At 33.1% G+C, this 15,812-nt stretch overlaps 1 long non-coding RNA gene across 7 annotated transcripts; it reads left to right on the top strand.

The window, feature by feature from the left end:
* The first annotated feature begins 3,029 nt into the window (after nt 1-3,029).
* On the top strand, nt 3,030-7,143 carry LOC111893433 (uncharacterized). Of its 7 annotated transcripts, none has more exons than XR_006183653.2 (6): nt 3,030-3,623; nt 3,906-4,106; nt 4,206-4,318; nt 4,396-4,478; nt 5,072-5,181; nt 5,269-7,143. It is a non-coding gene; the product is annotated as an uncharacterized LOC111893433 (long non-coding RNA). The 7 variants fall into 7 exon arrangements; XR_002850877.3 differs by having other exon boundaries at nt 4,558-5,181; XR_006183652.2 differs by lacking the exon at nt 4,396-4,478.
* Nucleotides 7,144-15,812: the final 8,669 nt, after the last annotated feature.

Raw genomic sequence — 15,812 nt, 5'->3', positions numbered from 1 at the left:
TATGTAGTTGTGTATATTGAGTTGAACCGGAGCTGGATCAATTTGGACCGACAAAGGAATCATTTTCCTTTCACAACAAACATTTGAAACTCCCATGATTTCCCAAATTATTTCTAATAATATTATAAATAAGTTACATAATTTTATATAAATATAAACAAACATCTACCTAAACCTAAAATTATAACTGTTTGAAAAATCACTTTGATTCAAAAGCACGAAATATATACAAACCGGGTTTCACTAGAAAAATAAATATATAGTTTGGTATATTTAGTTGAATTGGTCCGAGTGTGATTTATTTGGACCATAAAAGAAGCATTTTCCTTTCACTACATACATTTGAAACTCCCATGATTTTTCAAATTGTTTCCAATGATATTTTAAAAAAGTTACATAATGTTATATAAATATAAAAAAAACATCTACCTAAATATAAAATTATAATTGTTTGAAAATTCGATTTGATTAAAAGCACGAAATATATACGCAGATTATATTTTATAAATGAATTCTTTTTATAATGAACTTTTGAATCTTAAAAATACATCTAAACAAACTTTCTATATTAAGTACCTAGCTGAATTTATGATTTTAGAATTGAACAAAAAGTTATTCAATAAAATCATACTTTTTTGGATAGCAACTTACGAGATTATAGAAAAATGGAACTATTGAACAATAAATAAAGGGTAAACAAGAGAAATGGTGTTTTACTAAATAAGTTGAATAATGTTTTATTAACAAGAACAAGAAAGTGTGTTTTATTACAATGTCTTCATCCCATATCGATGGTGAGAGTAAACAAGAGAACGTTCCCTCTTCTATAAATAGGAAAGGTTGTGAAATGTTTCAAAGAGACCAAACCATGAGAACTTCCTTATGCCTACCTATTTAGGATGTTGAGGGTATTCTTTGGTGATATTGTCTTTATTGGCAACTGTCCATTTAAGTTTTAGAATCCCGAAAATGGTTTTGAACAAGATTTTTTTAGGTTCAAACAGAGTTTCAGTTGAAAACCCGTTATGTAGTTTGGTATATTGAGTTAAATCGGTATAAGTTTGATCAATTTGGACCGATAAAAGAAGCATTTTCCTTTCAACACATTGTTTCTAATAATATTATAAATAAGTTACCTAAACATAGAATTATAATTTTTTGACAAATAAATTTGATTAAAAAACACAAAATATATACAAACCGGGTTTCAATAGAAAAAATGTTATTTAGTTTGCTATATTAAGCTGAATCGGTCCGAGTTTGATTAATTTGGACCAATAGATGAAGCATTATCTTTTCACCACATAATTTTGAAACTCCCATGATTATTCAAATTGTTTATAATAATATTATAAGTTAGATAATGTTATATAAATATAAAAAAATCTACCTAAACATAAAATTATAATTGTTTGAAAAAATCACTTTGATTCAAAAGCATGAAATATATACTCGCTTATATTTTATAAATGAATTCATTTTATAATGACATTCTGAATCATGAAAATACATATAAACAAACTTTCTATATTAAGTACCTAACTGAATTTATGATTTTAGGATTAACAAAAGGTTATTCAATAAAAACTTAATTTTTTATAGCAAGTTATGAGATTACTGAAAAATGGAACTATTGAACAATTAATTTTTTGGATAACATTTTATTTTTATTATTTAATATTTTATTTAACAAAATGAAATTTTGGCAAATAAAGAAATGAGTTTAATTAAAATGTCTTCACCCCACATTGATCGTGAGAGTAAACAAGAGAATGTATTCTCCTCTATAAATAGGAAAGTTTGTGAAATATTTTAAAGGGACTAAGCCATGAGATCTTCCTTGCATCTAACTTTGTAGGACGTTAAGTGTATTCTTTTGTGAGATTGTTTTTGTCGATAAGTGACCAATTAAATTTTAGAATTTCGAAAATGATTTTTTGACCGTATCTTTTAGATTTGGATCGACTTTAATAAGGATCCGAGTGTCTTCTGGCTGAGTTAGGCTAACTCGCTTCCATTGGAGTCCGATTTTAAGTAACATGTCGAGTATTTGGTTGTGTTAGTCAAGTTTTACAACCATGTATGTAATACAATTTAAAGTTTTAACCTTATAAAATACGTCACTATTATCATATGTGCTACATAATTATGGTAATATTTATGATACAAAACATTTTTTTTTATTATTTAAGATAAAAAGTTGTCTCTATTATCATATGTTGTACAGAATGATAAAATTTAAGATAGATAAAAGGATGTCTCTATTATCATATATTATACATAATGATAATATTTAATATTAACGTTTTCATTTAATATGAAATTATTATTTAATAGATAACAATAACGATTTATTTATTTTTAAAAATTAATTTTTTTTTTCTATTTTAATCATATAACTTTGTATATGCAAAACAACTTCAAGTTCCAACTTTATCTCTTATAATATAGTTCAACATAATATCAATACTAAAAATCATTTTTTATATTTTTTATGAAATTTTTATTTAATTGTTAATAACAATGATTTAGTTATTTTTAATATAAAATATTTTTTTATATCCCACGTAACGCGCGGATATTCGCCTACTATATATATATATATATATATATATATATATATATATATATATATATATATATATATATATATATATCATTACCTATATGATAAAGGTTTTGACTTTTCTCCAAGTCGATAGCTTCTTCCCTCCTCCAATCTAATGGTTACTGGGCGGCCTCTTTTAGGGGGTGTTTGGCTTGTCTTTTTGAGAGACAAAAGTCCTTTTTGAAAAAAAATAAAGAACAAAAGATATTTGGTGAAACATTTTAAAAGCTAGTTTTGGATTTTATATAGAATGAAATCAGACTTTTTGGAAAAGCTAAGAAATCTTGATTTTTTGTATAACTTTTTCAAAAATAACTTTTTGGCGGGAACAAACCAAACACCCCTGTACGGAAGTGAGCACCATGACTATCGTGTGCTTGCCTATGTCTCTGCTTCTGTCGGCCAATAGGAAGGTTGCCGACAATGACTTTTAACTTATAGGTAAGGACCTTGGTTGCTTCACATTTCCTTCTTGGCGGTGGTGTTTCCCAAATTCGCTTGCCACCTACTGCTTGGTTTGAAGTGTCGGTAAAACGTGCCTCTCCACCGATGCTAATTTCTTGTCGAGCCACCCTTTATTAAATACCGCCGATGCTAATTTCTTCTCTTTCTTTTGGATTTTTTACTACTTCTCTCTCTAGACAATGCTTTGGGTGAGTCTTTTCGACCTCAAATCGAAGCTACAATATTAGGGCTTTTTTATCTTCTTGTTTTTGTTTGTTGGATTTTATGTCAATCTCCACACAAAGCTTGACTGGTTGTGTTTATTTTAACAATTTCAAATACATAAGTAGTTGAATCGATTCCGCTCACCTTTATAGCATCGATCCCCCATCCTCTATAGAAATTTTTTTTCGGTTAAGTTTGAAAGAGGAAGGTATACAAGTTTCTATTCTGTCGGGACAATTGATGTCGTCGTAGTGGTCTAGGGCAGCTCATTCACCATAAACCAGGCAAGTTGATGTACCGCAATCGTGCCTGGCTTAATCTTCAGATCGCTATAACTGAGAAGCAGGTGGATGATCTCTTTTTTCTTGTTGGGTTCATGTTTTGTCCAATTAGAGCAAGTGGTCTGTTTTTTCATTGACGCTATTTGCTTTCACATGAGGATTGTTTTCATATTTGTTGATTTAGTAGTTATTCTTCTTATTCTTACTATAACTACCTGAAGTCCTGAACAACATAAGTTATTACTTTAGGGTTTATTTAGGTTTAATGTGTTAGGTATGAATTAGGTGTTTCATGTTTAGGTTGTTATCTTGCCTCTGAATATATCTTTTCTTTTAATTTATTTCAGCATTTCATAGCAATTGTTAGGGATCTCAAATTGATGAAACACAGTTGATGTGGACACATTTTTTCAAATCGGGATCTCCTGAGGTACCCCAAAATTTCAAATATTTACCTTATTTCGGGAGCTGACATGGCGTTCGTCATGGCTATCTGATGTTTTAGCTTGTAAGCAAAATGGAACTTTCCTTATAAACATCATCACCAGGTATTGATTTTCCATGTTGCTTTTGCACAACTGCACAAGCATATCATAGGATAATAATCCCTTGTTAATGGAAGTTTAATGATGATTATGATGTTGCAGGATTTTGTTACGACATTGTAGTAGATAGATCAGTTGAAAAGTTCAAGAAAATTACTAGAGACATGTTAGATTTACATGTCTCTTGCATTTAATGGGCAAGAAAAGAGTTAGCAGTAAGTTTTTTTATGGTGAATAAAATCTTTCTTCATACATATTTTAGATTACTGATTTTTCTATATTTGCTTTTTAGTTTCGTGGTTCTTTAAGCTGTAGGGAATGGTGTGGATTTTTGTTGCATACTTTTACTTTTATGAAGCTTATTGATATAAGAATGTACGTAAGTATCTATTTCATTCATTAGAGATTATGATGAATACCTATAATTGACGTCTGATGAGGAAGAAGTATATAGTTGACTTTAATTGGGAAGGAATGGTAAGAGGAAGAATGTGGATACTTGTATGAAAAGAGAAGAAAGATTTATTGGGTTATCATGGCAGAATAGGGGATGTAGGTGTCACGAGGGTATAAGTTTGGAAAAATGGGAGTCCTTGTGTTCTTTTTGGTTATTCGGTTATAACGGTTAATCGTTTTCCAGTTGGTATACGCTCTTTTGATGTAATCATAAACACAAACCCAGAAACATCAGTCCCTATGGTGGTTAGTGGCTAAGGGTCAATTGATAAATGCTCTTTTGGTCCATTACTACAGTCTACATATCACAAGAACTTCTATTAATGGTCACATTGAACTACTGTTATGTACTAGCTTTATTTAGATGGGATCTTTAGGATAATGCATCGAATTGGGGCCTACAATTGGATGTTTGCTCTTAAAAGACATGTAAATTTGTATCTATTGTTCATGTTTTAAGTGGTAAAAAATTTGATTTTGTGAATTGGTCTTTTGCTCTTGAAATTTTGTAGTAACTCGGAAGTTGAGGTTTCAGAGACTCGAAACAATCTGAATACCAACAATATTAAGGTCTTTCACCCGAGCTTTTCTTCACGATGTCTCATGAAATTTACATCTATGGGTAAGGGTATTTTTGGAATTCTACAATCTACTTCTTTTGGTACATTATAGGATGTATTTTTGATTATTTTAAATATTATTTTTTCAGGTTAATTTTGAAAGTAACAGCATATCACAATCATAATTGGATTTTTGAAGAGCTAACCGATCAAAAACTTCATTTATCGTCTAATTGGACTAACTTAATGGACTTGGTAAGTAGATATTTAAGAATTTCTTCTCAATATCATTAATTAAACTTTTTGTTATCACACACGTTTAACTAAAGTTAACTTTAGAGGTGTCAGAAGTATTTATTTCAAACACCTATAATGAGTCTTATTTTCTAGATTTCAATACAATCTTCAATTAAAATTCATTAGATTTATTTATTTTAGCAAATTAAATGTATATGTTCTTACACAGCTTCAAACAAATTGTTGATGCATTACATTAAAATTTTGAAGTTTAGAAGAAAACCTTTCATAGGAAATAATTTATATTTGAACGATTTTATTTTTGAAATTAACGTTTAATGAGAGGTATTATATATATTTTGAACAATTGTAATAACTTTTTATTTTTTATTATTTTATTTTAGAATGCAACTAAATAGTGCATGTCATAACAATTTGGATTAGACTTCAAAATGTTCGATGAATGCTTTCAAGTTCATTAAACTATTTTTAATTGAACATTTCCGAAATATTTAAAATTTCATCAACTTTAATATGTGATTATTTAGGTTTCTTTACATAGGGTTTTCATGATCTTAGCAATTACAAATTTTTTTTCCTTATTTGGAAAAGAACGTTAGTTTATATTTGTATACTTCATTTTCAATATTTTTTTCCCTTTCTTGAATACTTTCCTTTACTAAGATGCGATATAAGTATAACTAAAAATATTAACATGTTGTCTATTGTATGAAAAAATACTACTTTTTGATTGACTGGACCATCTCAGTGAGCAAATGACCATCTTACCCTTCGATCTACAAGTAAATTTGAATAAAAGACGAATTATTTGAGAACTACTTTGGTATACATAAACCATAATGCGTATGTTGTCTCTTGAAGCAGATTTGTTACTCTAGGGATGATGCTCAATTGTAATTGTACCTGAGATTGGATAGAAAAGATTTATTTTGAATAAAAGTTATGTTGTATCTGGTCACTGTGCATGTTGTTTGATATTCTTTTGGTAAGAAACAAGGATGACAACAAAAAAGAACATAAAATGCATGTCGGTGAAAAGACTAAAATGCCCTTGTACTGACAGGCGAGCCAATAATTCTATGCATTTAGATGGATCACATTGTTATTGATTCAGAAATTCTGACTTTTCTGCCGGTCTTCACATATGGAATACACTCTTAAGTGATCCTAAGAGACCTGAAGTGAGTCAACCCATATTTCTATTTATATAAATACAAGGGTAAAATGGTCATTTACTTTGATTATCTTCCATTTACAAGAAAATCTCCTTCATGTTTGTTTTGCAATGTTGTTCTGGTTCTGAGGCGATTTCACACCTAATCTAAGTTATGAAAGTTACCCTTCCACAAAGATTGGTCATTTGCTTCATCTTGCAAACAAGTTGTAGTCTTGTTAAATTCACTGATTCTGAAGGAATTTTTTATTAGTAATATTATAATCATTTTTACCTTTTTAGGTTTCTTCATTTTGTTGGTAGTTTTGTTTTAATTGAGAGAGCTTGATTACAACGAGCAATGTAAATGCAGTAATGAAAAAAGAATTTGTGAAGAGACTTGCATCTACATAGAGTCATCCAGGAGGAAATTGGGAATTGTCCACAGTTAGGATCTGGATACAAGGATATGAGCTACGTTGAACTACAGCAAGTAACGAGTAACCATTTTAGTTTTAGGATTTTGAGTTCTTGGATTTGAGAAAATAATTAACCATTATATACTTGTCAATATAACTGTTATTATTCATTGGATGTTGTACGAGTAAGAAAACTGAAAAACAAATTTTTTTATAATTACATTTTTATTTTTGATAAAAGTTAAAAGAATTGCCTATATCGGTAAAAAAAACAAAGAAATTGTTTTTTCCTTTGTAGTTTCCACTTTTTATTTTATGCTTTTTTTTTTTATATTAAAGTTATCGACATTAATAACGAAACTTTTTAATTGTCATCGTACAATGAGTGAGACAAACGGGCAATAAGCTGTGTCGCTAAGCCTTTTTGAATGATAATGCTAATTCTTTTAAAGACTACATTCGAAGATCTAGGGGATATAACATTACTATGCATGATTCATTGTACTCTTTTATGCCGACTTCTTAATTTGTAAAAAAAAAAAATTAATTTTTTTTAGATTCAAAATCTTGCAAGCTTACTGATAGAGCTTTGGAATTTAATGTTTGTTGATAGGCTTTGGCCAACACTTTTAAAACTGATATATTTTAGATTCGTGTTTATTAATTCCAAATATATTGATATTTCACTATAACCACTTAAAACTAGCTTACCGAGATATATATATATATATATATATATATATATATATATATATATATATATATATATATATATATATATATATATATATATATATATATATATATATATATATATATATATATATATATAAAAGGAAACATTATGTTGAAAGAAAACTAATCTCCCTCTCTCACCTTAAACCATAACCGTCGAAACGGAACCACTCACCGAAAATAAACAAATCTCCGCCTTGGCACGATGGCTGTCACATTGCAAATTAACAACATACTTTTATTTTTAGCCGAAATAGTATGTTGAAAGAAGTAACCTCCCCCGAAATCTAATCACCGAAATGAGCAATCTGGCACAAAACAATCTACCAAAAGGATGAAACAATCTATAATTCACAAATGAAACTAAACTAATCAACGCATGGATACTATCTATAGAAAGGAACTATTCGCTTCGCCACATCACGCGAGTACCCTACCAATATATATATATATATATATATATATATATATATATATATATATATATATATATATATATATATATATATATATATATATATATGCAGAATAAATATTATACACGAAAGATATTTAATTATACATTGTTTATATGGTTTAAAACGTAAATACTCTTGATTCAACTAACGATCATTAATTAAACGTTTAAGGACACATGTTGTAATATATATTACAAATATTTTCTTACATATAAGAACGTATTATATATGTATATAACTTATCCTTTTATAATTTATGAGGGTGTATTTTAAAGAATTTAAATACTTACGATTTCATTATCTTTAATTATTTTATAATTAATTAATTATTAAATCATTATCCATATCTTGACATCAATTAGGCATATTTATCTTTCTAATTTAGTTATTCGTAATTTAACAGATTAATGGGATGTTTGATACGTAGCTAACAGGTCCGGTCAACATTTTTTGGCTGACTCGGTCTGTTCAACTTGTTTTCTAAGGCCCAAATCAACTTACTATGTCTGCAATGGCTGACCCATATGCTTACTTGGTCCAACTCCATATTGTGGCTGACTAAAAAAAAGACGCCCTCTCCCTCGATGTCGTCTTCACCTTAAAAGAAAACACAAGCCCCGTCTCCTCGATACTCGGCAACATCGACTATTCCTACACTCAAGCTTGACACATAAATGTTGAAATTAGGCCTACTTGTAGCTAGTTCGACCACAAGTTCAACCTCCTCTCTCTCACACTCTTTTTTTTCTTTCAAAAATCACTTTAGAAACCGATTTCAAGCTAATGTATGTATGTTCTATCTCTCTCTCTCTCTCTCTCTCTCTCTCTCTCTAATCACATTCGAAATTGATTTCAAGCTATTTTCTTTATGTTTGATGGATGCTATAAGAAATCATAAATTATATGTGCATGAATCTGAATTTATGTGTATAAAATCATATTATCTGTTTATGAAATAAAAAGTCAGACACTGTATGTATATGATATCAGAAAATGTTGAAATCAAAATTTTTTTTTATGTGTATGACATCAGAAATTGTTGAAATCAGAATTTCTATGTGTATTATATCAAAAATTGTTAAAATCAGAAATTGGAAATTGTTGAAATCAAAATTTGTATGTTTATGAAATCAGAAATTGTTGAATCAGAAATTGTTGAAATCAAAATTTGTATGTGTATGAAATCAGAAATTGTTGATATTGGTATGAAATCTTAACTTGTTCCAATACTGTTATGAAATCAGAAATTGTTGAAAGCTTGGACGATCTTGGTATGAAATCAGATTTATGGTGGACATGTGAGTTAAGTTGGATGATTTATGTTCTCTTTTCTAATCGACATGACATATAAGAGAACTAGAGTTAGTTAGAAGTTGGAGTGTGTGGACAAAACCTTTTTGGAAGCATGTATACATGAACTTACAACTAATGGCCAGGAGGGTAGTGGATTAAAATCGAACTTGTGGATTGTAGTAGTGAAGAAACCGAAAAACGGTCATAATTTTATTATTGACAAAAAAAAACCGATATGACTATTTAAAAGCAAAATATGTTATTTGGTACTAAAAAACAAAACCAGAAATCTTTATAATTCTATAAAGAACACTTTCAACATTACTAATGAAGAATGGGAAGCGGAGGCCAAGGTATATTTTTATATATACATTTTTTAAATTTGATTATTTTGTTTTCCTAGTTTGATAATATTTATTAAATTTCAAATAATTGAACAAGTATGTAGACAAAATGAGAAATGCACCCCTCCCTTGCCCTGATCTTTGTACCCAAATGTTTAATGGGTAACCTCAATCGACGTTTATAGGTAGGGGCCACACTACCTCATCCCACCGAAGTGTTTACTACACATGATTTTGAGTATATTGAAATGGAAGACCCAACACCTCATATGGATATCCCAGCCTCAACATCAACAGTACTAGTGCTTCACTCGGAAGTAAAGAATGTAGGGTTATGAGCATTCTAACACTCCTAAGGTGTACATGCAACCCTAGAAACCTTGGATCTATGTTTGACTAAGATACATTCAAAATGATTTTTCCAAGGTTCATACTCAAATCTAGTATACATAGGGAACTTTTAAACATGAAATTTAGCTAGAAAACATACCTTGTAGTAGTTTGGATTCCTTGAAACCTTGTGAGCCTAGCACGCCAAGTGTGATGCCTCAAATGTCGCACAACACCAAATGCTTTTGGAATGACTTGAGAGAAAAGTCACACACTTAGAAATCAGCTATGCCCTCTCACTCTTGCTTAAGTGCCGATTTTGGTGAACATTTGGATCCTTATATAGTGTGTTACATAAGGATCCTAATTGTCATGACCTTTCATTTCCATGACCCATGGGTTCTATAACCACCATGGAGCATCCTATGGGTTTTAGCCCAACTTGATAATCCATGGAGCATTAGCCCACTATACAAGTATGAGTGATTTTACACAATCAACCCATATATTTTATTAGTCTTCTTTTGATCACTTAATTAATTCCAAATTAGTTCTTGATCAACACTAATTAAATAATATTATTATTATATTAGAACTTATAATATATTAATAAACCAAAAGTGTTATTTCTCTCATTTTAGTCTATCCAAATGCATGATGCCATGTAACCCAAATGGACCATGCCAAACCGGGTCAAGTACATACCAGAAATAGTTATGGACTTAGACACCTTATCCAACAGTCTCCTACTTGGATAAGTCTAATAACTATAACTGCAAGTATGACTTTAGGAACCGATCAACAATCGTAGCTCTTTCAAGGTCTCTCGGAACTGAGATGATCATGATACGCCATTTAAGATAATTGATCATATAATCTTGTGTTCTAGATATCAGTCAGACAAATAAATGGAACAATGTCTTTCTTATTGTCCAGCAGTTTGCTTCTCAATTTCCGATTTGTTTGACATAGAACTTAATTGAACACATCAACTTAGTTCTGACCGGGCCCGGTACATGGTTCAACACAAAATCATCGAGGGGCCCAGATATCGCTTCTATTCCAAGAAGGAACAGATAAAATTCGACTCATATGCTTGTTCTACTACTTGTTGAATTACACACAAAAGAACGTTTTATAACATCGAGTTACCAATGTGTTTTCGTACGATCAATGCATAACTACCTCATAGGCAACAAGTAATATCTCTAGGTTTGAAGACTTATATGATATTACAGCCTCACGATCACTCGAGATAAATTCCATGAAGTGATACCACTGAGTGTGGGTTGAATCCAATACTCATAACTTATGAGCACTCGTGAGTGTTGTAGCCATGTCCAACATCTTAGACCTCTACAACCAACTCATGATAGTCTTGATTCATACCTACTTCCAACATATGACCGACTGTGGACAATTCGAATAAAATGATATACCAAACAATATTATTCTGGAAGTCAAAACATGGAAAATGAAACGATAGTAAACGATTGACAAAAGATAGAAACACTTTACTCATAAATAAATACACCTTTTATTCATCATCAAATGTCAATTACACTTTACACACTTCAAAGTTATCTAACTACTAAAACTAATATCATCCTTCAGCCCTATGCGCCTCGCATGTTGTAGATGCTTAACCATGCCTAGTCCCTTCGTGAGGGGATCTGTCGGGTTCTCATCCGATGATACCCTCTTTTCCATGAGGAGTCCTTCTATTCGATGTCTGATGAAATGGTATTTTCTGTCGATGTGTCTGGATCTCCCATGATCCCTTGGTTCTTTCGCTAAGGCAACTGCACTTTCACTATCACAGAAAATTTCCATAGGCTCCTTTATAGCTGATACAACTCCAAGGTCTCCAACGAAGTTCTTCAGCCATATTGCCTCCTTTGCTGCCTCGCTTGCTGCTATATACTCTGATTTGCAAGTTGAATCAGCCACTGTCTCCTGCTTGGAACTTTTCCAAGTAATTGCTCCTCCGTTTAAGGTAAAGACCTAACCCTTCTGAGAGCGGAAATTATCCTTATCAGTCTGGAAGCTAGCATCACTATACCCTAAAACTCTTAAGTCATCACTCCCACCGAGGGTAAGGACCCAGTCCTTAAAACTTCCGCAAGTACTTAAGGATATTTTTTTACCACAGTCCAGTGAGCCTTGCCAAGATTCCCTTGATATCTGCTGACCATGCTCAAAGCAAAGGCTAAATCAGGATGAGTGCAAGTCATAGCATACATGATTGAGCCTACCGCAGAAGCATAGGGAACTCGACTCATTTCTGCTATCTCAGCCTCGGTACTCGGGCTCTGAGTGTTACTTAATCTGGCGTTACTCTGGATGGGTAACTCTCCTTTCTTGGAATCTTGCATGCTAAACCTTTTTTTTTCATCACCTTATCCCTAGAATATAGGCAGCTTCTCCTAGGTCCTTCATAGCGAAACACTTCCCAAGTCAGGACTTCACTTCCTGCAAGGTTGGGATGTCATTTCCTATGAGTAGTATGTTATCCACATATAGTACCAAGAAGCTGACTATACTCCCACTAGCCTTGACATACACACAAGATTCATCTTCACTCCTCGAAAAACCAAACTCTTTGACTTTCTCATCGAAACAAAGATTCCATCTGCGAGGTGCTTGTTTCAATCCATAGATGGATTTATCAAGCTTACACACTCTATTAGGTTATTCTGTACTGACAAAACCCTTTGGCTGACTCATGTAAGCATCCTCATCCAACTTTCCATTAAGGAAGGCGGTTTTGCCATCCATTTGCCATATTTCATAATCATGAAATGCAATAATGGCTAACAGGACCCTAATGGACTTAATCTTTGCTACTGGTGAAAAGGTCTCATCATAATCAACTCCTAGATTTTGAGAGAAGCCCTTTGCAACCAGTCGCGCCTTATACGTGTGTACATTACCATCCATGTCGGTCTTCTTCTTGAAGATCCATTTGCACCTAACTGTCTTACGACCTGGTACATTGTCAACCAAGTTCCAAACTTGATTGTCATACATGGACTGTATCTCGCTGTCCATAGCCTCTTTCTATTTAGCAGACTCGGGGCCTGCCATGGCTTCCGCATAGTTGTTAGGTTCATCCAGAATTACTAGTGTCTCATCACTAATAAGTGCCTCACCTATCGCAGTAATATGGAAACCATAGTAGTTCTTAGGTGCATTCCTAACCCTTGTGGAACACCTCAGAGGTATAGACTCGTCAATTGGATCAACATGAGTTTCCTCCTCAGGTTGACTGCTAGGGTTTGAAGTTCATTCACCACTTGAGTCTTGAATTTCTTGAAGGTCAATTTGCCTCCCACTGTTTTCTTGGCTTATGAACCCTCTCTCTCTCTCCCTCTCTCTCTCTCTCTCCCTCTCTCTCTCTCTCTCTCAAAAGATACCCCTCCTTGCTACAAAGACCATATTCTCACTGGGTCTGTAGAAGAGGTAACCAAAGGATTTCTGTAGGTAGCCGATGAAAATACACCTCTCACTTCGAGGATCGAGCTTATCGTGAGTCTCACGCCTCACGAAAGCCTCGCAACCCCAAATCTTGATGTGGTCTAGATTATGAACTTTTCTAGTCCACATCTCATGAGGAGTTTTGGCAACATTCTTTGTAGGGACTTGATTAAGGATATGGGCGGCAGTCTCTAAGGCATACCCCCAGAATGAGATTGGTAGCGAAGCTCGAATCATTATGAAACGAAACATATCTAACAAGGTTCGAGTACGCCTCTCAGCCACACCATTCAACTGTGGTGTCCTGGGAGGTGTCAATTGTGAGACAATCCCACATTCCTTAAGATAGTCGAGGAAGTCTGTACTAAGATACTCACCACCACGATCGGATCAAAGCATCTTAATGTTCCTGCCCAATTGATTCTCGACTTCTTGTTTAAACTCTTTAAAACTTTCAAAAGTCTCAGACTTATGCTTGATTAAGTAGACATATCCATATCTACTATAATCATTTGTAAAAGTCACATAATAACGATTAGCATCCCTTGTGGCAGTTTTGAAGGGTCTACACACATCTGTGTGCATTAGATCCAATAAACCTTCACCCCTTGCACAAGAGCCAGTAAAGGGTGACTTTTCCATTTTTCCAAGTAAGCATGATTCACAACTATCATCTGACTTTAGGTGAAATGAATCCAAGACTCCATCCTTTTGGAGTTGGCCTATGCGTTTCTTGCTTAAATGTCCAAGAAGACAATGCCATAATGATGCTTTATCCAAGTTATTATTAGAAGAATCAATACACAACACATTATTTCCTAGGTTATCTACAACAGACACAACTTCATACACACCATCTCAAGGTAATGCTTTAAAATAAAGAACATTATTAAAGAAAGCATTTTTTTCCACCAATTTCATTATCAAAAGAAAAGGTAAAACCTTGTTTGTACAAAGCATGAAAGGAAATAATATTTCTTGCCATTTCAGGTGAGTAACAACATTTATTCAAATCTAATGTAAACCCACTACTTAGCAACAAAGAATAAACTCCAATCTTGGTAACAGGTGAAGCTTTCCTATTCCCCATGACCAAGTTTATCTTTCCGTGCTCCACATTCTCACTTCTTCTTAGTCCCTGCAAATCAGAACATATGTGAATTCCACATCCTGTATCAAGGACCCAAGAGTTAGAATAGGGTAAGCTACTAGACAATATTGTGTAACTACATGCATGGGTGGGTTTCACTTTCCCATCCTTAATATCTTGCTGGTACTTTGGACAGTTCCGCTTCCAATGTGAATTTTCATGGCAATAGAAGCATTCGGCCTCTTTTGGGTCAGAAGAAGGAGTGACGAAACCTTTCTTGGTTCCCCTTGAAGAGGAGCTATCAAGGGTCTTACCCTTGGTACCCTTCAAAGGGCTATTCTTCTTTTTCCCTCTACCTTTCCCGATTGCCAGGACAGGGGCGGAGTTTGGAGTAGGAGTATGAGTGGTAACAACCGACTTACCTTTAAGACCTATTTCAATGGTTTTTAAGAGTCCTTGAAGCTTGCTGAGGGTGACTTCTTCGTTGTTCATGTGTTATTTTATGCGGAATTGATCATAACATGATTGTAAGGAGTGTAAAATGATATCTATTGCCAACTCCTCAGGGAAGTTCACATTTAACTTCAGCAAACGGTCCACATACCTTTGCATTTTCTGCATGTGGCCCGTGATGGGTTCACCATCCTTCATTCGGGTTGTTATCATGGAGGAGATGATTTCATATCGCTCTTGAAGAGCACTCTGATGGTAGCGGTCCATCAAATCCTGGTGCATCTCAAAAGGATAATACTCCTCGTATGACTTTTGGAGCCCGACTGTCATAGTGGCCAACATGATGCATGCCACTTTGGTAGCATCTCTTTCATGTGCCTCATATTCAGCGACCTCCTCAGGAGTAGCAGACGGCTCGGGAACCTTGAGCTCCTTGTTGAGGACATATTTTTTGTCCTCATACCGAGTGATCATCTTGATGTTCCTGATCCAATCCATAAAGTTGGATCCATCAAAGATGACTCTCCCACAAAGGTTCATGAGAGAGAATGATCCGTAAGGCTTTGAGCCAGAAGCAGTATTGTTGGTTGACATCTGAGAAAAAGAAGAGAACAAGTTTAGATTAGATATAAAGACAGTCCTTAATAAACACTCAAATGTAATATTAAGGCTAGGATCCAATC

Source organism: Lactuca sativa, chromosome 1 (assembly GCF_002870075.4).
Source record: "Lactuca sativa cultivar Salinas chromosome 1, Lsat_Salinas_v11, whole genome shotgun sequence".
NCBI lineage: Eukaryota > Viridiplantae > Streptophyta > Magnoliopsida > Asterales > Asteraceae > Lactuca > Lactuca sativa.
Note: the sequence above shows the minus strand (reverse complement) of the source record. Positions and strands in the feature narration are given on the sequence as shown.